At 43.6% G+C, this 26077-nt stretch overlaps 1 pseudogene; it reads left to right on the forward strand.

The window, feature by feature from the left end:
- Positions 1–304: 304 nt before the first annotated feature.
- LOC135544467 (far upstream element-binding protein 3-like) overlaps positions 305–26077 on the forward strand; it is a 28121-nt pseudogene continuing 2348 nt past the window's right edge.

The raw sequence follows: 26077 nt of genomic DNA on the forward strand, positions 1-26077 counted from the left end.
TGATTATCTACACTATACGTTCTTGTTTTGTCACATAAACTGAAATTAGGCGACCATTTATAATTTTAGCATCCAGGAAATGCATATTTAAGAAGTTACATTTAGAAATAGGCGGAGTTTATTACTTTGTGGCTGTGGTAACTAAAGACGACCCATCTGACCTCCATCAGTACTTCTTCCGGTTAAAATGGTCATGCTATCTGTCAAGTAACGCGTGATTTCATCAAATACATGTATCCAAAATGGATGGTTCTGAATCTCGCGGTATCGTGTAGAAAGGGGCTCAGCTTCTTCTTCCTGAGGTCGGCGCGTGTGCTGCTTGATTTGCTCGCTAGTCTAAAGGTTTTTTTTTGGTGTGTCGCTGAGCTGCTGTAGTAGGGATGATGATGATGGCGGAGTTGGTACAGGGACAGGCCTCGGTGGCTCAGCCTGGAACGAAAGCAGATGGCTTCGCCGACGCTTTACACCGGGCCCGACAGGTAATTCATTACAACGAAGAGAAACCGAATGATTTCAGAGGAGAAACGAACAAGACCATTCTGCGTGGTGGAGGAGTGCACTTTTTTTTCTACCAGCGCACCCACAGAACCCCCTTTACTCTAAAAAACACTTCTCCCGTATATATAGCTAGCTAACTAGCCACACTAGGTCCAAGTGACTGCATGGCTGTGCCTGCAGATTGAGAATGCGGACCAAAAGACGCACAATAAAAAGTCAAAATAACAAGCAAGTTAATTAGGCAAAGCATGATTGACGCAACATAGAAATCAACTGCATGAAACTGAGGTGAGGGTAACTTTTTTTTAAAGCTAGGCATAAGCAACAAATTGCAACCTGTTGTAAAGCCACATAAGTTGAAGCTAGTTAACACTAGCTAACTATTTCTACCACCAGCGTCGAGAAACTACCGGTATGGCCGTGGCCTAGTTTCGTGGTGAAGCCAGAAATATCAGCTGATTTCAGCCAAGCGCTGTCAAAAGTTGTCTTAATAGCTGAAAACAAGACAACTCGATGTGTTAAATTGCAACCACTCGCACATTTACACTGGATAAAATAAGTTGGCTAGCTAACTACAGCGATGTAGCCATGCCAAACAATTTCAGAATCCAATACCGAGTTGACGTTGGCTAGCTGTTAAGCTATCGAGTGCTTCAGTCTGGTAGCAAAACTAGCTAACCTCGATTATACAAATGAAGCCAGATAACATGCACGGTTAACTAGCAACGGCAACAGCTTATGTTGACCGTCTAGTTTAGCGGGAATGTGATCACTGAACTTTTTTTGCAGCCAGGGTGTCAGCTAGCTAAATGGTGTTGGACGTTATAACTCAGTAGCTACTGGCTAGCTAACGGTACAACAACGTGACTCCAGTCTTGGAATTAGCTACCGGTAACTAACTAGCTAACCTTATCTAGCTAGTTAGCTAACGAGTTGTAACGTCCAATAATTCATATGCATTTTTTTAGCTGGCTAACTAGCTACTTCTTGACGTCTCGAAGTTAGCTATGTCATTTGGGCATATGATGAAAAAATGCTAGGCACTGTAGTTATTCAGAATTGATTAATCTTTAACCTCCCACACTCTGTATTCGACTACAATGTTACAATTGATCATCAAACCACAGCTAGCAACATAGCTACTACGGTGCAAATTATTCCATTTAAAATACCAGTATCATGCATGCAACATGGTTAAAGTTTCCCAAGATGACTATAACTTCAGGACGTAGGCTATTGAAAACAGTGAAGGAAAACTGCCAACTGTTCCCCATTCCTTCCTAGTTGGTATCTGCACTCGGGGCCGAGTTCTTGTGAAGCCTTTACTCCCAGGGCTAAAACCCACACCTGTTTTCATATAGTCTCGGCCAGGGAAATATGACAAAGAAAATAATGAGCTGAAATCCTCCTGCGTATTTTAAAAGCAACTTTTAGTCATCATTACCATAATCGACACTAACCCAGATATTCACAACATATTCGCCCTGAGAAAGACACATTCCTGCAAATAAACCCAGATGAACATATGGCATAAGCACATGTTTGGGTGTACTGGTGTCCATTTCATAATGCCTGAGGTCTCTTCCCCCAACTCTCTCAGCTGTGTGCATATCCCATGAGCTACAAGCGTGTGGCCTTGTAGTCAACCATCACGCTTGTGGGTCAGGTTTGAGTTTTTCTCTGGAAACCGTGGCACCGTGCTGTCCCTTGCGGCTTCCCTATAGGCCCCAGGTCTGTGCTTCTGGGAAGAGGAATAGGACAGCCATGCCATTTGCCCATTTAGCATTTATCAACTCCATAGGGGGAAAAGTAGAACAGGTCCAGAGACTCTGCCCATTTTACTGCTAGCCTGTACAAAGACCAAAGATTTCAATACACTGCTTCTTAGTGCTGAGCGGTTAATGCTTTTTGAGTTTGTTTTCGGTTAGATTTCTAAAATATCACAATTTTCCATTTCAATTATGTTTTTAAACATTTAAATACATTGTGTGTTGAATGCTGTAACACAGAATAAAACAGTTAATAAATCATGGTAGTGACTGACCATTGCTGCTTATCATAACCAGGATTAATTCACATTATTCTCTATAGAGCTGCTGTCTGACAAAATCACTATTTTTAGTAGTTCATCAAAATAAATAAGGCATCATTTTATAACTGCTGAATACTAACTATCAGTCATTTAATCATATATTTTCAGGTTGATGCCTTCGAAGCAACAGCTCTATTTGTCTCTCTTCTCTCCCTTTCTGTGACTGGCTCACAGACCAGACAATGGTTTATGGTCATTGTAGTTCATTACCATGTTTTCCTTGCTAAACTATGTAGAATGCACAGAACCAATATGGGAATTCAAATAAATGAATTGTAGGTCAATTATAGTTTAATAAATGGATAACACGCCTAACCAGAATGCTGATTAATCGCTCAGCACTACAGTTTCTAACTGAAAATAGCACTCCACCCCAAAATAGCCCTTGTGTGTTATGTTTTCTGTAGGCCCTATGTATCTGATATTGTGATAGGATAAAGTAATCCTTCTCACCCCCCCTTAAATGATTTAGATGCACTATTGTAAAGTGGCTGTTCCACTGGATGTCATAAGGTGAATTCACCAATTTGTAAGTCGCTCTGGATAAGAGCGTCTGCCAAATGACTTAAATGTAAAATGTGACTGAACATTAGGCCTACTGTCATTGGGTGTTGAGGTTGAGTTGCTATTCTCTCTGATCAAGTAAATGCATGTCGTTTCTCCTTAAAGGTGCAATATGCAAAAATCGCTCCACCATTTCCTGGTTGCAAAACTTCTCATCGTTCGCCTAATTTCATTGTATCATCTAAACTGTGGTGAAATATAATTTCATTAACCAAAAATATTGTATTTTTAGCTGATGGACAAAACCAAGATTAAGAGGCAAAAACTAAATTTAAGAATGGGAAGACTAGAAATAGCTTTGCGTTGGATGGGTCGACGTGTAGTTCATACATGCATAATCTGCGCGGAATTACTGTATTACCTCATTTAGCCACGAAATCCTTTGTTTAAAATTGACTTTTTCTGGAAGCTGTGCCATTTCCCCCCACGTGGGCCAGCCCCCAAGCAATTTGAGTTCAATCCAATGAGCTTCAGCCCCTCGTCATTTGAGTGACATCGAGCAAGAGGCACAAGATGCACCCAGAGCAGAGCGAGGGAGCAATGATGTGGTACACGTACACATGTGTTGTAGTTTTTCGGGGACCAATTTTTCCTTGCGCTACTTTCCGAAATACTGGACAAAAACTATATAAACGTTCCGGAGAATCTTTCACTTCACAATGTTTTTGATATGAAATGTCATCCAGTCCTTAATGGAAGATAGAATACAAATATTTTTTACTTCAAGAACCTTAACATCAATGCCATAGTGTGGTATGCAGAGTGGAATTACCCCCTGACACATGAGTGTTTGACCTGTAATTTCAGAGCAAACTGGCCTCACCAACCTCGGGCATGTTCCCTGAGCATCAGAATATCCTCTGGCATTTCTTCCCTCATGGAACTAGCCTGTCCCAAACCCCCTTGACAGTCAGCAACAGTTGTTTTGTGAGGACTATACTAGTCTTCTAGGCACGAGCCTTTCGCTAGGTAGTTGATTTATCAGTGTGCGGCTCAGTGTTGACATACCACCCCGACATTTCCCAGAAAGAAGGTTTAGCTCTAGGGAAGAGGGGGAGCCTTCACTCACCCAGTCCGTGGCCCCCTACCCAGTTCAGCTCAGCCCTAACTGGGATCAGGAGCCATGTTGGACAGCTGTTTTTTTTTCTCCTCCCCTCTCACTTTCAGAGGCAGGCAGGAAGCTCTGTGTGATGGCACTGAAGTAGATAATGATTGCTGAAGTTGATGGAAGGCTCTAATTGTCAGCCTCTAATTGTCAGCGTCTAATCTGTGACTATGTTGCCGAAACTCTATACTTTCTTTAATGGCTAGAGGTAGTGGTGGAGGAGGGGTTTAGGAGAAACTTACCTCATGCTTTTGTGCGATGTTTGGATTTGAATGTCAATCTACTGAGAATACATGTAGTTAATTGGTGTTGGCAAGGGGCAAATTTCGGGTGAGGAGTTGCAAGCAGTGTTTTGTCAAATGTGCATGTGGTGCTGCTATAGCTAGTTTCATAACTAGGTAGTTACTGCCTTTCATTTTCCTTCAGATGTAGGGGACTGAGTAAAAATGTCTGACTACTGAAATTAGAACATGAAAAGTAGTACATAGTTTTGGGTAATAGTTTGGCTGGCTAAATAAAGGTAAAATAAAACCTTTCTAATATAACTAGTCTAATTATCTAGGACCGGTTATGTGCTGCTATCAGTGTGCTCACCCTAGCCCTCCCTCTCCTCTATCCCTCTTGTCTCCTCAGATTGCGGCAAAGATGGGAGGTGACCAGATGCCCCACATGAACAACTCTTCTCCAGTCCTAGACCCCTCTCTCTATGGCTACGGAGGCCAGAAGCGCTCAATGGATGATGGAGGTAAGCAGGCGGTGGCAGTGGGTCTCTCCACTCTCCCTCGTGCACTATACAAAACAATCCTCCTGTTTTAATATGAGCCTTAACAGTTATCCCCGTTACAGTATGCTCAACTGGGTACCCTTCAAACGGCTTTGGTAAAGTGCGCTGCAACCGAGTGTGAGGGTCCTTCTGGTTTTTTATGCAATCTTACCGTACTTGTTGAGGACTGTGGTACAACACTTAAGCCAAATACCGTGTTGGCTTAATCAAACCTTGTTCTCTGAAGTGCCATTGCAAACACTATGAAGTAATTGATTGGTCCACCTTAGCTTTCTAAATCCACTCCATATTTCAGCTGTCTTGAGACTGTGGTGTAGCTAACTGACCAGGATAACCAGCAACCCCCCCCCCCGGTCAAGAGATCAGTCATGACGGCTTTACGTAATGTGAGCTCTTGTCACTTGTTTATGTATATTCTGTCTCGTAGCCTATTTGTGGAAGGTGTAGGAGCTAGCTAGTATGTTTGTCAAGCAATGGGGCCCTCTGGATAGCAGGTCTGTTGCGTTTTGAATGACATGTAATTGTACTAGTAGTGGGCTGGCTTGGATTGACTTGTGCCAATGGGAGGGGAAATGTGGAAGTGGGTAGAGTAACCACTAGCCAGGAGGAGTTGGGAAGTGCTCTGCCTCTCTGTAGCTCGATTCAGACAGAGCTTTCTCCTCCTCGTCCTGTGTTATTTCAGGGCAGGATTACTGTCCAAGACCACAAAGTAAATTAACTGTTAGGTCAGAACAGAAGCAGATCCCTAGTTACCCAGAGGCCATTGAGGGGATTTCTCATTCTAACCCTCCCTCCTCCTGAAGCACAATGCTCGAGCTGCGACAGATATGATTGATCGACATTGGTTGCTTGATAAACCACAAACTGCAGGTTTCATGCCTCCAAAGCTGTAAGGGATTAAAAAAAAGGCCAAATGCAGCGAGCAGCAGCAAGTGAAACAGGTTTGTGGTTAGAGGCAAGTCCACCAAGTAGAGAAAGGAACCGTGCTTCTAGAAATGTGGATAATGCTGATTGAGCTCATATCAGTTGTTGCTATTCATAAAGATTCATTTTTGTAACTATTATTGTTATGGTTACTTTTTGTTATGCTAATGACCAATGACATGTATTTACAGATGAAAACAATTCAATAGACAGCACAACTGATCTGGATTTCATTGTAATTGAGTGAGCCCTTACATCAAGGATCTTGCTGCATTGGCTTCGCGTTCACACTTCCAGTGGTTATAGGAATTGTAATTCTGTGGTGTTAGTGTGTTTGCTACATCTTGCTGCAGAATCAGTTCAACAAATGGGCTGCAGCTGCCTTGAAGGAATTGCAGCGGATGAGATGGGACCAGTTTGGGGGGGGGGGTCCTTGATGTGGAAAATTACCTTCTAAGCTTACAGGCCCAGTAAAAGCAGGAGTAACAGAAGTCAGCTAAACCTTATGTAAGGCTTTACTCATGACTTAACTCCAGCCTCTCCCTGAGGAAGCAGTTCTGTCAGAGCATTTATGTTATAAAACAGGAAATGGCTTGGCCTAATCTAATAAGGGGTTAAGAGGTATTGTCTGATGGTCGCAAAGGTCAGTGTGAACATGGTTTTACGTTTTTGTATTGAAGCCCTTGATTCACATTCCGGCGCAATTCTGTTTTGCTCTCGCAGTTTGAAACCTGGCAAACTAGAAATGTAACTGAACTGTATGCATTTTCATTTTCCAACATCTGCCTTTTCCTTTGGGCCTCTAGCGCTGGGTGTGTTTCTGATTTCAAATGTACACTGTATTTTGTCTGTGAAAGAATTCATGACTTGTCCTAATACTTGTGTCTAAAGTGTGTATCTGTCATTGCTCATAGTTTTCCCTCTGTAGGTCAGTATTTTCCTGCGTACTTTATACTCAGTCTGTTTTAGAAGCATATGACAATGGAACACTCAGTAAATTTGAACTAGCCTATCTTGTTTACCAACAAAATGTTTTCAATTCACCAAGCATGTTTGACAAGCTGTCCTTAGTTTCCACGTTATTATTATTGTTTTTATTATTGTTGTTGTGTATGTCGGCGGTCGACTCTTCTGGAATTGTAGCTAACCCGCAAGGGTGTGGCTTTGCAGAATGGTGGAATGTTTCGTGTGGTTACCCATATGCACCCAAAATGTAGATTTGGGCAATTTTGTGTCGGTGAAGCAGAAACTCCAGTCAGTTATTGTCCTCTTAACCTGTCATGGTGTGGTATATTTTCGCTCTGAATGCATGGCTGAATAAGTTGTGTGCAGTTCTGGTGTCTATTTGGCTGGCCAACTCACTTGTTTTCAACAATTTGCTCTTCAGTTTCTCAAGGTTAAGCTACACAAAATATGAAATGTAACAACAGTCGGCTGTTGCGCTGTATAAATACGTCGGTCACCCCTGTTAGGTCCTTAATGGTCACTTTTAAATAATACAAGTACCATTTAACACTTAAGTTAAGCACAAGTCCTCCACAGTGTAATGTCTGTGTGAATTGACACCACATCATACATGCTTTATATTCATAGGCATTTAATTTCTTTACCTCAATGCATTTCCAACAACTAAATATGTGCAAACGACTGTAAAAATGTAGTGAACCTTGTAGATATCTGTTTATGGTGTTCTGTCAGTAGTACCATATCATTCAGTGACCCTTTAAGTCCACTGCTTATTGCAACCTGTCAAAATGCATGTCTGTGCTGATAACCAGTGACCCGGGTACTATCTCTGAACCATGCACACGCCTCATTTCCATAGCTGTGCACACCCCTGCTGTGTGTCAGACAGAGCCATCTCCATCTGTTTTTTTTTAATCCAATCCACCCGGAGTCACTTCTCTTGGTCCTGCAGCCACAATGGTTATTCTGTATTTTTGAGTTTTGCATTGATTGGAGTCAATTTGGTCTCAAGCTAATTGTTTCCCCCTGTTTCTCTTCCCCTTCTTGTTTTCCCACATATCGTTTCTCAGTAGGTAACCAGCTGGGTGGAATGGTACATCAAAGGTGAGACTCATCTTCTCAAATGACTTTGTATTGATTGATGTGTGAGTAGATATTGATTTAACAGTAGATCAATCAGGCTATGAACCTCACTATTGCCCCTGTATCCAGTAGCATCTCAGATAGTTGCATGCAGAACAAATGGGCCTTTGTGGTTTTAGTCAAACACATGTTCTTCACAGAATGACACTTTCATGAATTAAAGGGATACCTAGTTGGAAGTTTTCATGTCTCAAGTTGAGCTGAGTCCATGTTGTGTAGAAATCGGCAGCCATCAATCCAAATGAATGGGAAATATGGGCGCAACCTAAGATGCCGAGGCGGGCCGCCTCTCCAGAAAAAGATGATGCATTTATTTATATATTTTTCGTGACTAAAATGATTTCAGTGTAAACTTAAGACTCAAACCAGATATAATGTATGTAGTAAAGATAATGGATAATCTTTGAGAACTAACAATCCCCATAAAAACTAGACGGGCAGAACCTAAAATAAAAAGTCCTGGCATGGAGCCCCCCATTTGATATTGTTTGAGTCCGTCAGATAGCATAAGACCATGGCAAATACCATTTAGCCTTCTGTGTTGCTCTCCCTATCCCCCAACTCCTTAGACCTCTGAAGCAGAGGTTCTGTTGTCTTTACTTCCTGTAGGTCTGATATCTGTAATAGTATTGGTTAACAATGCTGATTTATTCTTTATTTTTATTGAAACAGCTCAATGTTTATGACAGGGTTTTAGATTAATTGCATTTGGTTCTTGACGTACTCTGGTGAAATGCAGTACTGACTCGCTCCTCCCTAGGGACTCAGGCCATGAACAGTCTCTGGTGCCTACATTATTGTCTTGTTAATGTCAGTGTTGCCTTGTAACTTAAGCTTTAGGCCTTGTATAATATATTGTTCATTTTACAAAGTTATTAAATAATACTTGCGTTTTGCGTTCGCTTCTCATGACCATTTTTTTGATCCTGGTCAGCAAAATTTCTACTTCACTGCACGTGGCTTTACTGTAATATTAGATAGTCAGATTAATAAAAACATGAAATATTATTTTGGCTTACGTTTTTTTTCTCAGCCCTGTTGCAAAATGTGTAGGGTTGCAGGAAAATTGCTTTAAAACAACCTGACATATTTGCTATCTAAAGTTTTGGTCAGAGACAGTGCCATTGGCCACGCCCACTACCAACCCAACCCCCCCAAACCTCACTCTGTCATTGCTGCTGAAAGAAATCCTAGGGGAACACTGAGATGCATCTTTGGGTTGAGGGTGAACTATCCCGTCAAGCTTTCATAAGTATGATAATAAAATCCTATAATTTGTAAGTAGGCCATACTACGTCCCAGTTGATACTGTATATACCCTTAATGGTTTTGTACTGGGGCCTCGGTCATTGATTGTTGTCGTGGTGTCTTGCAGGGCTATTATGACAGAAGACTTCAAAGTGCCTGATAAGATGGTTGGATTCAGTAAGTAACACTATTTAGCTCTTGATAATACTTCCACACACATTCTAGTGATTGTCTCCAACTTACAGTACTCACATTAACTGTTTGGGGTCATTTTCAACAAACACGGGCTGGGATATTGACATTTTAACTGTTGTAATTCCCTTTCCTCTCACCCACACTCAGTCATTGGAAGAGGAGGAGAGCAGATCACGAGAATTCAGTTGGAGTCAGGCTGCAAGATTCAGATAGCTGCAGGTAAGTTCTGCCTAAAGAAGAGACAGTGGCCCTCTATACCTTAGTTTGTCATGTCGGTACTTGACTGAGTTGCTACTAAGGTCCTTCCTGTTATCGGTGATAGCGTTTCCAGGAAGCCCAGAAGCACACCCTGAGTACGAGGCAAGCGCATGACACAACCTGCTCAACAGGTTCAGCTGAGAGAAACTGAAGCCTTGTCAAATCTAATCTACAACCATATATACGCCCACAATGAATATATTGAGTCATTTTGTAGTGAAATAACCAATGTGACTTCATAAACATGAATCAATAATAAGGTAGCATGTAGGCTGTTAACATGGAGGTGTGTATAATGGAGCGTTGTGTTGTGTAACAGACAGCGGCGGCATGATGGACAGGGCCTGCACCCTAACCGGAAGTCCAGAGAACATTGAGTAAGTTACAGCACATTCCCCTCAGGGATTTGGTACCTTGGCTTTGGCTACATAGTGATCAGATGGAAATATATTGTAAGGAAACATGTCTGCTCAGCAAAGTGCCACTAGAGCTGGGTGATATGACAATATGGATTTTTGGCCGTCAATGGCCAATTTTTGTGATAATGGTAAATCAGCGGTTTCATGATAAATATTTTTATGGGGGGGGGGGGGGGGTGTCATAGTCGAGTCACTCAAGGCCTCGAGTCATGAGACTGAGCCCCAGTGCTCGAGTCCTGGTCAAGTGCTCTCGTCTGTGTGAAACCAATAATAATGTGGTCGTGATTGCCTGTAATAGCCTATGAAACAAGTCCTTCTCACACAGGCTAACACACACTTTTTATATAATGTTCAATAGTTATGTGTAATCGGTAATGCTGTTTTGAATGGATGAATGGTCTCTCTACGGAGTTGGCTCTTGCTCCTGTCAGATTGACCATATTATAATTTACAATAATGGTGACGGGCTCTCGGCTACTTTTTTGTAATGCCCGTTTTATTTGTGTAGTTTTTTTATTCCAGAGTGAAGACTAAATGGAGACTGGGGAAATTGGGAGGGTTACACAATAGTTTAGTTTTCAATTTCATAAACAGTTAGTTTTTTCATAACCGGGCAAAGCTAAATGGTAGGCTGGTGACTGGCGGTTACGGAGAAGCAAGCGAGTCGCTTTGGCGTCTTGACGCCTATGAGCGGTGCCTGCCTGTCTGCCCACATGTCTTTCTCCTCCACAGCTCACCAGCTGATGTAGGCTGCTTGTGCCGGTGTGGCGAGTCCTTCCCACTGCGAGAGAACAGAACCCTCACTGCTGAGCACATCCAGTGCTGCTAATATTCTGCTTATCATAGTAGCCTATCCAGTCCAAGTGCAAATACAAGTCACAAGAAGGCCCCAATGGTTGAGTCACAAATCGTGAAAATCAGAACTTGAGTTTATTGCAACACAGTCACAATAAATGGAACTATTATGCCAGATAACAAAAAAGGACTCCCGAGACAAAACATTGCCAGTGCCAAGTAAGACAACTGAGATGGTAGCCTATGATTGATAAAGTAAGCAATTACATCTAATATATCTTGCATGATTTTATATTTTGATGTGCAACCTTTAAAAATAGTATCCATAATTATCAGAATTATTTTTGGCTCCAGAGAATTTTCTGGGATCTTTGTCCGTATTGACCTATAAGTTATATTATTCGCCAGCTGATAAACACTTAGCTCGATTGCTAACTATAAATATGATATTATTGCTATATAGCAATGTAGGCTAATTGATTAATGTATCAGTAAATGTAAGCTAATGTCCCACATGCTTTCCAGCGCAATGCCCAAGCTATGTGATGTAGGCCTATTCACTGTAAATAGTACGCTCTGCTCCACAGTGGCGTAAAACCCATACAACACAGCCTATACTGGTTGTAAAGTGTTGCCATGAACTCAACATTAAGAGGTGAGAAATACATGATATACTCTCAGAAAGCTGTCACTCTGCTCTGTAACTAGAACATTGGTTGCTTTGAAAACTGTTTTTTTCCCGCAATAGCATTTTGAAGAAAGGTCATATGCTGATGCTTCTCCGACTGCATCTCTCCCTCTGTGCGCGCTGTGGGTAGTGGGAGCCGGCAGTGAAGCAGAGACCGGCATATACTTTCATAGCAGGAATCAACATAATGCATAGACTATTACTGTTGACCAAATAATGCTTTTACAATCTACGGGAACATTGTCTAGCAAAAATCGGCCACAATTACAGACCTAAGCAAAATGCTTCGGCAAGAGGAAGGCTGTGTCGGTTTATCGTAATGCTCTCCGCGGCGCCCTCCTGAATTCCACCATAATGACCAGCACCGGATGAATGGTCCTTTGCTGTTATTAGGTGGCACCACCTTACAATCCGTTGACATTATTCAATATCTAGTTTCTGCACATGGAGAAACCCATCAGCTATAGTTTGTATGCATGGTCTGGCTATGTATGAACATGGCCATGAGTGGACTGTGCCCCTCTCCCACCAGACAGGCCAAGAGGCTGCTGAGTCAGATTGTGGACCGGTGTCGGAACGGCCCGGGGTTCCACAGCGAGATGGACAGCAACAGCGCCATCCAGGAGATCCTCATCCCTGCCAGCAAAGTGGGCCTGGTCATTGGCAAGGGTGGGGACACCATCAAACAACTGCAGGTACGTCCACGAGACGCTCAGTGGATTCTGTGGTTGAGGCACACGTGTATTAACAAAAAATGCTCCGGTCTTAGTGATTTTGTTTTTAAGCTGCGAAATAAATTTCTCCTTATGCCACTGTTTTGGGTTATTGAAGTTAACCACATTCGTTTAGGCAGTTCTTCAGAAACCGTGGGTATTGAAATGGAGGAAGTTGTCAATAAGCAATGGGAAGATATCTACTCGTTTGTGCTTCATTGTCAACATTATTCAACCATCTCACTTTCTCTACATCTGGAATAGGTAGTTCAGATTATTTTTGACATGTTTTTTTGACATGCTCCCCACAGGAGAGAACCGGTGTGAAAATGATGATGATCCAGGATGGCCCCATGCCCACTGGAGCAGACAAACCCCTGAGAATCACTGGGGACCCCTACAAAGTGCAGGTCAGTCAGTCCCTGAAACCTGGATCCCCTCCTTCATATCGACACTCCACGCCTGCTCGTGTGCTCAACAAAAATATAACGGCAACATGAAAAGTGTTGGTCACATGTTTCATGAGCTGAAATAAAAGATCCCAGAAATGGTCCATGTGCACAACAAGCTTATTTCTCTCCTTTTGTGCACCCATTTATTTACATCCCTCTAAGTGAGCATTTCTCCTTTGCCAAGATAATCCATCCACCTGACAGGTGTGGCATATCAAGAAGTTGATTAAACAGCATGATCGTTACAGGTGCACCTTGTGCTGTGGACAATAAGGCTACTCTAAAATGTGCCGTTTTGTCAAAAAACACAATGTCACAGATGTCTTATGTTTTTGAGGGAGCGCGCAATTGTCATGCTGACTGCAGGAATGTCCACCAGAGCTGTTGCCAGAGAATTGAATGTTAAATTCCCTACCATAAGCTGCCTCCGTCATCTTAGAGAATTTGGCAAGATGTCCAACTGGCCTCACAACCGCAGACCACGTGTAACCACACCTGCCCAGGACCGCCACATCTGGCTTCTTCACCTGCGGGATGGTCTAAGACGAGCCACCTGGACAGCTGATGAAATTGATGCCCTTTTTGTGGGGATAAAACACATTCTGAGTGGCTGGGCCGGGCTCCCCTGTCATGTGAAATCCCCAGATTAGGGCCTAATGAATTTATTACAATTGACTGATTTCCTTATGAACTGTAACTCAGTAAAACTGTTAATTGTTGTTTTCTATTTTTGTAAAGTATAAAAACGTGTTAGAAGACCAATGAGTTTGTAAAAGGCAAGGATAGACGATTCAAGGTATCAATCAGCCTTTGTGTATATAACAATCCAAAAGGCACTCGCACATCTGAGCAATCTAATTTGCAGGTGCATGGCAACAATTGAACAAGATGAAGGAAAAAGGAAACTGCACACTGCTCTTGATAGTATCACCGATCTTTAATAAGCTTACGTATCGGCCACACGGCCTTCGTCAGAGCTTTTGGGATTTTTTAAAAGTTGCACCATTATGTGGACCTAGCCCCTCCCACAATATACAACTGTATATTACAGTTAAAATATGTAAACATTTCTGTGCTGGTGGCATTGGTGTTTTGCAGCAAGCGCGAGAGCTGGTGGTGGAGATCATCCGGGACAAGGACCAGGGAGACTTCCGGGCCAGCAGGGGAGACTTTGGATCCAGACTGGGGGAAGCAGTCTGGATGTGGCAGTCCCCAGGTTTGCTGTGGGCATCGTCATTGGGAGGAACGGAGAGATGATCAAGAAGATCCAGAATGACTCTGGGGTCAGGATCCAGTTCAAACCAGGTGAGCCCGCTCCCCTCTACTAAAGGTGTTTTCCCTTGTGCTTGGCTAATACAATTGTCAATGTTAGTGATGGCCTCAATCTTGAATCTATCTGGAATCTTTTGTTTGCCTGTCTTGTTCTTCAATTGACTCACATGGTGGCTGTAACAACAAATGTCTTGGAGAATCTGTAATGTTCAGTGAGGCTGTGCCATGATTACACTTCAAAGCGACTTAGTCATGCATGCATACTTTTTCACTATGGCTGGTCCTGGGAATCAAACCCACTACCCTGGCGTTACAAGTGTCATGCTCTTCCAACTGGGCTACAAAGGACTATGTTTAATGTAACAGTTCTGACTAGTGTCCCCCTCTCCTTCAGACGATGGCATCAGTCCCGACCGGATTGCCCAGGTGATGGGCCAGTCTGACCGTTGCCAGCATGCAGTGCATCTCATCAACGAGCTGGTCCAAACGGCACAGGTACAGGTACAGCACGGATTCCACTTTTTTTACTTTAAATATTTCTGCCATGAAATGAACAACCCCTTATGAATCGTATCAGATTGGTTCACTCCTGCCTTACAGTATTTCTGAAGTAAGCTATGCCCCCCTTAAACTCCTTGTTGCCTGTGTAGCAGGCCTCCCCAGCCCATTCTCTAGCTGGCTGGCTCCCGGACAGGGCCAGCCTGGCCACCTCTCAAGCTTCTCTGGACCCCCTAGCCCTGTGGCTGGGTGGTGGGGGGGACCTCCTCAGACAGGTGTACAGACAGGTAACAGGGCAGTGGGTCTCCACCTCCACCACCTCTAGTTTCTGTCACCTGACCCACTGCCCCTGAGCAGAGAATGTACACTGGGTGGGTGAGCTTAGTCTCTGAGGCATGTCTCCAACCCTAGAACATAGAGAATCTCCCACATGGTGGCGCTCTTGGTCATATTCCATGGTTTACTCTTTCTATCGGGTCGAAGGTAAAATGATGCAAGTCACATGAATTTGAAGAGAATGCCTAACAATCTGAACTATTTAATTTGACAAGATTTTGCTGCACTGGTGATACTGGGGGGAGGGGGGGGGGGGGGTTGAGGTGTGTAAAATGTTTGTGTGTTGGTGTCTGTCTAGGAGCCTGTTCTCACCCACTGGTTCCTCTACAGGAGAGGGATGGCTTTGGGAGTCCTGTGGGGCCCAGAGGCCGGGGCAGAGGCCGTGGAGACTGGAACATGGGTGCGCCTGGTGGACTGCAGGAAGTGACGTACTCGATACCTGCCGACAAGTGTGGCCTGGTGATTGGAAAAGGTGAGAAAGCAAACGCAGTGAGTAAATTATTCTGCAAGTTTTACATTTGGTGCTGTCAAGATCCATCACCAGCAAAAACAATCTTTGTCATTTGAATGTATTTTTGAGTAAAGCCATTAACCCATTTAAAGTCCTATTCTGGTCTCATTTTCGCCTCATTTAAAACCTGAGTAAATTAACAAAAGGCACATGTCATATGGTGGTCCAGGTATGACATGGTGGGGGGGGGTGGGAACAAGGTGCGAGTCCGGTGACATCAGATCAACTCCTTGAAAGCCCTTCTCAAAGTTCAGTTGAGCAGTTTTTTTTTATCTTTCAGTGTGTGTGTACTTCCAATAGGAAAAGTTTTTCAAAAATTGTTCGAGGCCATCCCCTACTGTGCATTCTCGGGAAAACCAAGCCTTAATGCATAATGTTGTCTTTCAGTCGATTCTTTCTTTTACCAGCGGTCTTCATCACTTAAAGAGGCATAAGCAATTTATCAAGAACCTTGATTATGCCCAAAGTGAATCATTGCCAGGCCATTAGCTTGTGCTTGTTCTCTCGTGATGAAATGCCATTTAAAGTTGCACAATGAGCCCGTATGGTGTGGGTCCAGCCACCCCCTCACCTCACCCCCTCCACTGGCTCATGCATGCAGCACAAGTGGCATTGTGTCCCATCCCTAAGGGCTTAATGACAGGGATAATGCATGTAATGTGACATTAATTGTTAAAGGTTCATAATAACAGCCTTCAATCACGTAGAAGGTTTCCTGGCATCTAATGAGGCCCTTTCAGCTCAATGGAGTGGAGTGAGGGAATGAATGAGAGGAATTAGCTTATTGGCCATTCATGCTCACTCCATTGCCAGCTATTTAAAAGTCATTGACCATTGCGCTTACGGAGGAGCCCTGAGTGTGTCCCTGTCCTATGGGTGTGTGTGCTGTGGTGGGCGTGGTTAGAGGGGGGGGCTCTTTACCTATGATAGAAACATGGCAATAGAAATGTCAAGTGGCTTTTGTGAGGTGGGAGGGGGGGCGAATAAACCTGGGCGTTGCGTCCCCCTGCGAACCCCCCTCCCTGCATTAGCATATGAACTGGTCCAATATGACTGTGGGTCTGGGTCCTGTCAGCCTGGCCTTACAGACTGAGGTGATTAATATCTTTACGATGCCTTTATGCAGCTGCTTGACCCACTGATTACACCCCCAAATACACACAGCCTGGTAACTTGGGGCTCACGCCACCCACCCACACATACAGGGCATAAAATGTACTTTTTGCTCCACCAGTCACTGTGGCAGGTAGATGGATAAAAAAATCTACCAGCCTCTTTTTTTTCTTTTTTTTTTTACCAGCCAACATTTTCCTCCTGCTAGAATTACACTAACAAAACAACGGCTGAGCATGCTTTAATGTTTCTAAAGCAATAAATGCATTACTAGTAAGAAGTAATGTGGTAGACTGTCAAAATGTATTTTTAATTAAACAGTCATTTAACCAATATATCACAGATGTGACAAATTCACCTGCCCCTTTTAAGGGTGGGAATTTACCGTGGTAGGTAGCGTGGCTCGAGTCATGTTTGTGCTTGTGAGATTGAGTCTGACATGTAGGAGCGTTGTCTTTGTAGTGACTGGCTGGGGGGGGTAATTGTTTGCGGGATTCAACTCTAGACAAGTCATCAACTATCATCTTCCGGCCCCCCGAGTGGCGCAGCGGTCTGTTTCAGGCGTCACTACAGACCCGGGTTCAATCCCAGGCTGTGTCACTACCGGCAATGACTGGTAGTCCCATAGGGTGGCACACAATTAGCCCAGCATCGTCCAGTTAAGTTATAAAAAAAAAACATGTAAAGATCTTCATGTGTAAGGTATTAGACCCATCTCTTTGTTGTGGTTTATGTTAACTGTGGAGATATAAACATTCAACTGAAAGAGTACTTCTACTCTAGTGTCCACAACTCATATTCAAGGATTTACTTTCTTTGCAAATGAAATTCAAGAAAAAGTTTATCTTCAGAAACATTCTTGAAGCAGACAAATGAGAGACAAATGATTGGGCTCCCTGACGACTATTTTGGCGAGTAAATAAACTGCCTCTACCCTCGGTTCTATTGGCGAACGTACAATTACTAGAGAGACTCGAACGGAGCTTGTCCAGTTCATCAGCGGGACCTGAAGAACTGTAATAGTCTATGTTTCTCTGAGTTGTGGCTGAACAAGGACATGGACAGTTATCGAGCTGTTTTTTTTTCTATGCATTGTCAAGACCGAAAGGCTGCTTCGGGTAAAGTTAGGGGGGTTGTTTCTTTTTGTTAACGACAGCTGGTCTGCTGTATCTCTAATGTTAAGGAAGTCTCTAGGTTTTCATGGCAGAGTAACAATACCCCACGATAAGCTGCAGACATACAATTTACAAAGATTTTTATCTACAGTAAGTCAAAAGTTTAGACACCCACTCATTCCAAGATTTTTCTTTTAACTTTTTTCTACATTGTAGAATAATAAGGAATACATCAAAACTATGAAATAACACACATGGAATCATGTAGTATCCAAGTGTTAAACCAATCCAAATAGATTTTCGATTTGGCAAAGTAGCCACCCTTTGCCTTGACAGCTTTGCACACTCTTGGCATTCTCTCAACCAGCTTCATGAGTTAGTCACCTGGAATGCATATCAATTAACAGGTGTGCCTTGTTAAGGTAATTTGTGGAAATTCTTTCAATGCATTTGAGCCAATCAGTTGTGTTGTGACAAGATTGGATCATCTTCTGTATACCACCCCTATTTGGTAAAAAATACCAAGTCCATATGTCAAGAACAGCTCAAATAAGCAAAGAGAAACAAAATTACTTTAAGACATGGTCAGTAAATCTGGAAAATTTCAAAAAGTTTGAACATTTCTTCAAGTGCAGTTACAAAAACCATCAAGCACTGTGATGGAACTGGCTCATGATTACCGCAACAGTTAAGGAAAAGCCAGTTACCTCTGCTGCAGAGGATAAGTTCATTAGTTACTGTCCTCCAGAAATTGCAGGCCAAATAAATGCTTCAGCTTTCAAGTAACCGACATCTCAATCAACTATTCAGAGGAGACTGCGTGAATCAGGCCTTCATGGTCGAATTGCTGCAAAGAAACCACTACTAAAGGACACCAATAAGAAGTATTGCTTGGGCCAAGAAACACAAGCAATGGACATTAGAACTGTGGAAATCTGTTTCTTGGTCTGATGAGTCCAAAATGAGGTTTTTGGTTTCAACCGTCGTCTTTGTGATGCAGACTAGGTGAATAGATGAGCTCTGCATGTGTGGTTCCCACCGCGAAGCATGGAGGAGGTGGTGTGATTGGGCTTTGCTGGTGACACTGTTACTTATTTATAATTCCACAGCATTCTGCAGCAATACGCCATCCCATCTGGTTTGCGCTTAGTGGGACTTTCAGTTTTTCAACAGGACAATGACCCAAAACGCACCTCCAGGCTGTGTAGGGACTATTAGACCAAGAAGGAGAATGATTGAGTGCAGCATCAGATAACCTGGCCTACACAATCACCTGGCCTCAACCCAATTGAGATGGTTTGGGATGAGTTTTCACCACAGAGAAGGAAAAGTAGCCAACAAGTGCTCAGCATATGTGGGAATTCCTTAAAGACTGTTGGAAAAGCATTCCAGGTGAAGCGGGTTCAGAGAATACCAAGAGTGTGCAAAGCTGTCAAGGCAAAGGGTTGCTACTATGAAGAATCTCGGATATAAACAATATTTTGATTTGTTGAACACGTTTGGATACTACATGGTTCCATATGTGTTATTTGATGGTTGTGATTTCTTCACTATAATACAGTGTAGAAAATAATAAAAAAAGAAACACCCTTAAACGAGTAGATGTGTCCAAACTCTTGACTGGTACTGTATTTTTCATAGCTGTCTATTTACCGCCACTAACCAATGCTGGCACTAAGACTGCACTCAATGAGCTGTATCGGGCCATAAGCAAACAACAAAATACATAGCTGGAGGTAGTGCTCCTAGTGGCCATTGATTTTAATACAGGGAAACTGACATCTTTCCTCATTTTTACCAGCATGTCCCCTGTGCAACTAGAGGCTAAAACTCTAGATCACTTTTACTCCACACACAGAAACGCATACAAAGCTCTCCCTCACCCTCCATTTGGCAAATACGACCACAAGTCAATCACACTTCTGTGAAATCAAATTGTCCACTTAAGAAGCAACACTGATTTGACAATACATTTCACATGCTGTTGTGCAAATGGAATAGACAACAGGTGGAAATCATAGGCAATTAGCAAGACACCCCCAATAAAGGAGTGGTTCTGCAGGTGGCAACCACAGACCACTTCTCAGTTCCTATGCTTCCTGGCTGATGTTTTGGTCACTTTTGAATGCTGGCGGTGCTTTCACTCTAGTGGTAGAATGAGACGGAGTCTACAACCCACACAAGTGGCTCAGGTAGTGCAGCTCATCCAGGATGACACATCATTGCGAGCTGTGGCAAGAAGGTTTGCTGTGTCTGTCAGCGTAGTGTCCAGAGCATGGAGGCGCTATCAGGAGACAGGCCAGTACATCAGGAGACGTGGAGGAGGCTGTAGGAGGGCAACAACCCAGCAGCAGGACCACTACCTCCGCCTTTGTGCAAGGAGGAGCGGGAAGAGCACTGCCAGAGCCCTGCAATATGACCTCCAGCAGGCCACATGTGCATGTGTCTGCTCAAACGGTCAGAAACCGACTCCATGAGGGTGGTATGAGAGCCCAACGTCCACAGGTGGGGGTTGTGCTTACAGCCAACACCGTGCAGGATGTTTGGCATTTGCCAGAGAACACCAAGATTGGCAAATTCGCCACTGGCTCCCTATGCTCTTCACAGATGAAAGCAGGTTCACACTGAGCACGTGACAGACGTGACAGTCTGGAGACGCCGTGGAGAACGTTCTGCTGCCTGCAACATCCTCCAGCATGACCGGTTTGGCGGTGGGTCAGTCATGGTGTGGGGTGGCATTTCTTTTGGGGTGCCGCACAGCACTCCATGTGCTCGCCAGAGGTAGCCTGACTGCCATTAGGTACCGAGATGAGATCCTCAGACCCCTTGTGAGACCATATGCTGGTGCGGTTGGCCCTGGGTTCCTCCTAATGCAAGACGATGCTAGACCTCATGTGGCTGGAGTGTGTCAGCAGTTCCTGCAAGAGGAAGGCATTGATGCTATGGACTGGCCCGCCCGTTCCCCAGACCTCAATCCAATTGAGCACATCTGGTACATCATGTCTTGCTCCATCCACCAACGCCACGTTGCACCAGGAGTTGGCGGATGCTTTAGTCCTGGTCTGGGAGGAGATCCCTCAGGAGACCATCCGCCACCTCATCAGGAGCATGCCCAGGCGTTGTAGGGAGGTCATACAGGCACGTGGAGGCCACACACACTACTGAGCCTAATTTTGACATGTTTTAAGGACATTACATCAAAGTTGGATCTGCCTGTAGTGTGGTTTTCCACTTTAATTTTGAGTGTGACTCCAAATCCAGACCTCCATGGGTTGATAAATTTGATTTCCATTGATCCTTTTTGTTGTCAGCACATTCAACTATGTAAAGAAAGTATTTAAGAAAATTTCATTAATTCAGATCTAGGATGTGTAATTTTAGTGTTCCCTTTTATTTTTTTTGAGCAGTGTATATATTCCTGCTTACAAACAAAAACTAAAAAAAGATGGACCAGTGACACGCTCAATACAGAAGTCGTGCAATCAATCGGATGCTAAGCTACATGGCTGTTTCACTAGCATAGACTGGAATATGTTATGGAATTCATCCGATGTCATTGAGGAGTTTACCACCTCAGTCACCGGCTACATTAATAGTGCGTCGACAAGGTCGTCCCCACAGTGACGATACGTACGTATCTCAACCAGAAGCCATGGATTACAGGTAACATCTGCATTGAGCTAAACGGTAGAGCTGTCTAACTGTCAGCAAGACAAATGACCTGATCGTGGACTACAGGAAACGGTGGCCGGAGCACGCCCCCATCCACTTTGACAGGGCTGTATTGGAGCGTGTCGAGAGCTTCGAGGTCCTCGGTATCCACATCCCCAAGGACTGGTCCACACACAATGCCTTTTCCCCTCAGGAGACTGAAAACATTTGGCATGGCCCCTTAGTTCTACAGCTGCACCATTGAGAGCATCTTGACTGGCTGCATCACCGCTTGGCGTCCGGCCACAAGGCGCTACAGAGGATAGTGCGTATGACCCAGTACATCACTGGGGCTGAGCTTCCTGCTATCTACGACCTCTATACCAGGCGGTGTCGGGAATAGAGGTCGACCGATTATGATTTTTCAACGCCGTTACCGATTTTATTGGAGGACCAAAAAAAGCCGATGCGGATTTTCATATATATTTGTAATAATGACAATTACAACACAACACTAACTTAATATAATACATCAAATCTATTTAGTCTCAAATAATGAAATGTGTTCAATTTGGTTTAAATAATGCAAAAACTGTTGAAGTAAAAGTGCAATATGTGCCATGTAAAAATAAATAAAGAAGCTAACGTACGTTCCTTGCTCAGCTGGTGGTTCAATATTCCCAGTTTAAGAAGTTTTAGGTTGTAGTTATTATAGGAATTATGACACATCGACTATTTCTGTCTCTACCATTTTGTATTTCATATACCTTTTGACTATTGGATGTTCTTATTGGCACTTTCGTATTGCCAGCCTAATCTCAGGAGTTGATAGGCTTGAGTCATTAACAGCGCTGTGCCTCAAGCATTGCTAAGAGCTGTTGGGAAACGCATTAAAGTGCTGTTTGAATGAATGCTTACGAGCCTGCTGCTGCCTACCACCGCTCAGTCAGACTGCTCTATCAAATCATAGACGTAATTATAATATAATAACACACCGAAATACGATCCTTTGGTCATTAATATGGTCAAATCCGGAAACTATCATTTCGAAATAAACAAAGTTTATTCTTTCAGTGAAATACGGAACCGTTCCGTATTTTATCGAAAGGGTGGCAACCTTAAGTCTGAAGGTTGTGCAATGTAACAGCAATATTTAATGTTATGTCATAATTATGTAAAATTCTGGCAAATGAGTTACGGTCACACCGTTCGCAATGAGCCAGGTAGGCCAAACTGTTGCATATACCTTGACTCTGCTTGCACTGAATGCAAGAGAAGGGACACAATTTCCATAGTTAAAAGAAACGCATGTTAGCAGGCAATATTAACTAAATATGCAGGTTTAAAAATATATACATCTGTGTATTGATTTTAAGAAAGGCATTGATGAATATTGTTAAGTACATTTGTGCCAAGATTGCGTTTTTGTTAAATCATCACCCGTTTGGGTTAAAGGAGGCTGTGATTCGATGATAAATGTACAGCCACTGCATTGATTATATGCACCACAGGACAAGCTAGTTAACAACACATGGTTGATAATATTACTAGGTTAACGAGTGATTATAAAAAAATGTTTTTAATAAGATAAGTTTAACGCTAGCTTGTAACTTACCTTGACTCATTGCAGCCACAAGGCCCCATTGACGCTGTACTCGCGTAACAGGTGGTCTGCCTGCAATGTAATCGGTGTACAAAAAGGCAGAATACCGATTTTATGAACTTAATCTTCCCTAATTAATCGGTTGACCTCTACGGCAGAAGGCCCTAAAAATTGTCCAAGAGTCCAGCCATCCAAGTCGGACTGTTCTCTGCTACCGCACGGCAAGCAGTACCGAAGTCTGGAACCAACAGAACCATGAACAGCTTGTACCCCTAAGCCATAGGACTGCTAAATAGTTAGTCCGTGTAGCTCTTGGTTGACTTTTTTTTTTTTTTTTTTTTTTTTTTTGCATGAACTCTTGACTAATCACATTCGCTGCTGCTACTGTTTATCTATCCTGTTGCCTAGTCACGTCATGCCTACCTATATGTACATATCTACCACAATTACCTCGTTCCCCTTCACCTCGACTCAGTACTGATATATACTGTACATTTATATAGCCATGTTATTGTTACTCATTGTATTTATTCCTTTTTTTTCTGCATTGTTTGGAAAGGCTCGTAAGTAAGCATTTCACTGTTAGTCTACACTTGTTTACGAAGCATTTGACAAATAACATTTTATTTTGATTCTCACTTAAGTTTAAGCGCCTGGTTGATTTTCCCATACTGCTGGCCAACTTGTCTGGGCTCCCTCCCCCTTATCCTAAGTCCCTCGCCAGTTGCACTTTATATCCCCTCCTTTTTTTGTCCAGCTTACTAAACCAGTCTCAATAATAAGGCTGTATGATGTGGTCCCAGCGAGGCCCAGTTCATGAAATGAATAGTGTGGCTCTTCATTCCCCTCTGCTGTCTGACTGGGGGGACCTCATAATGGCTTCATTAAGGCAGAAGTTTCATTTGGTTGACAATGGGTTAATGGCCCATGTGTAGTCTATTGGCAGCAGGGAAGAGGCTACGGGAGGAGGAGCGGTTTGGATGAGCGTTTTTACTGCGAGGTCAGCTGGGGTCAACCCAGTGTCAGCCACCAGTGAACAAATGTGTAATTGATGTTGGGACAGCCCCCTCGCTCCTTTCACTGGGATGGCAGGAGGGGGGAGAGGGGTTGTAATTGTATCCCCCCCCCCTCCCCACAACGCAACATGGAGTCGGGAAAGCAAAAGGAGACTAACGACATCCCAGAAAGAGGATACGCTTTAATTTGTCTTTTCTTCCCCATCTAAGTTTAATTTCTTCCTGCTGGTTTAATTGCTCTCCTTCACGTCAGGAAGCTGCCGTCTGATTCGTCAGCGTGGGGGAAGAAGTGTTGTCGTCCTTTGTCTCTGATTAGCGCGGATGTTAAAATAGAATGGGGATGAAGGTGTAGGTATCACTACAACTAACCTTCAGTCGGTTGAGTTTAGGTACGTATGGTGAAGCCTAAAGGATAGAACCAGACAGCAGAGGAAGAACTGTTGGTGGTTTTTAAGAACCAGACAGCAGAGGAAGAACTGTTGGTGGTTTTTAAGAACCAGACAGCAGAGGAAGAACTGTTGGTGGTTTTTACTAACTGATTGATTGGTGGTAAAAATGTAAACTTGTGTGTTTCCTCTTCCCTAAAAGGTGGCGAAACCATCAAGAACATCAACCAGCAGTCCGGAGCGCATGTGGAGCTGCAGAGAAACCCGCCACCTAACACTGACCCCAACGTGCGCATCTTCTCCATCCGCGGCACCCACCAGCAGATGGAAATGGCCCGCCAGCTGATCGATGAGAAGATTGGGGTAGGTGGTCCTTTTTTATACCGCTCCCCCCACCCCCCCAAAAAAAAGCTATTGTCTGACCTGATATTCATGAGGGCACATGTCAAAGGGGGGGTGCAACTGGTTCTTGTGCCCCTACCATCCACCAGTATGTCACCCGGGGTTAAACATGAAGAATCCATCAAATGGACTTAATGGAGTGCGTCAGCGGCCAGCACTGCCCTTTGGCCTTGCCTGTTCACCCCCGTTTAACCACAAGTGTGGTCTCTCCTGTCCTTTCTTGCTCTCTCATCTAGGCCTCAGGAATGGGGGGCAACAGCAGTTTTGGTCTGAACCCATTCGGACAAGGACCAACTACCCCGCATCAGAAGTGAGTAGCTTCTTGGTCTCCACACTTTCTACTACTGTTACATTTGTCTAACATGCCTTCGTCTATGTTCTCGGCTGCTACTTACACTGACCAAAGTATGAAAACAACAATGATTTAACAATTCCCATGCCAACAATTAGTATAAATATAAACTGTGACCGTAGGTCTCTTAAACCGTCTGACATGTGTATCTCTGTTTTTGTGGTGTTAGTGGACCCCAGACATTCCTGACAGGAGGATGGGGCACAACATATCAGACATGGCAGGCTCCGGGCCAGCAGGACCCCAGTAAGTCAGTTAGGTTCAGGGTGGGATACCCATAACACTTAATACCAATATCGGTCTGCCATTTCACTACAATTCCTTGATATATGGAGATCATGTAATCCTCAAAATAATGCTGGGCATAACAGTCCCTCCCAGAGAAATGAAAGAGGACAAAGAGGTGGAAGGAGGACTAAAACTTGCTATGTCTTATGCTCTCTGCTCTGCTTACTGACAACATGTTGCCAGTTGAACAGAAATTTCCTAGGAATACAAGGAATTGGAGAGATTAAAGACTGAAGGCTGGTTTTGGCAATGCTGCAGTGCATTTAAATTCAACTCAAGAGAGGGGCAGAAAAGTCCTTGCATTCAGAATGTGACTAACCGTCCAGATATGGGTTTACTTACATTTTGTTCCTTCGTTTCTTCAAATTTCAAAGCCAATTTTCACTCGATGGAAGTTCAAGTTACGGTTTGGGCTAAGTTTGGGTAGAGGCCTCAAGCAATAGGATACAGCGGGACATGTCTGGATGGTAAGCCTCAGCCTCCATTGAAAGACCCTCGTGCAGTAACTCTGTCCTCCAACAGTGTTATCTGTCTGGTTGCAGGTCTCAATGGATACCAGACCGGACAGATGGACTATTCCAAAGCATGGGAGCCGTATTCTAAAAACATAGGCAAGAGTCAGTCTTCTCGGGGAGATCAGAGAAGGGAGCTCCTACCCCTTCTCGCTTGTGTAACACCACTAAGGGTTAG

The sequence above is a fragment of the Oncorhynchus masou genome, chromosome 8 (assembly GCF_036934945.1).
Source record: "Oncorhynchus masou masou isolate Uvic2021 chromosome 8, UVic_Omas_1.1, whole genome shotgun sequence".
NCBI lineage: Eukaryota > Metazoa > Chordata > Actinopteri > Salmoniformes > Salmonidae > Oncorhynchus > Oncorhynchus masou.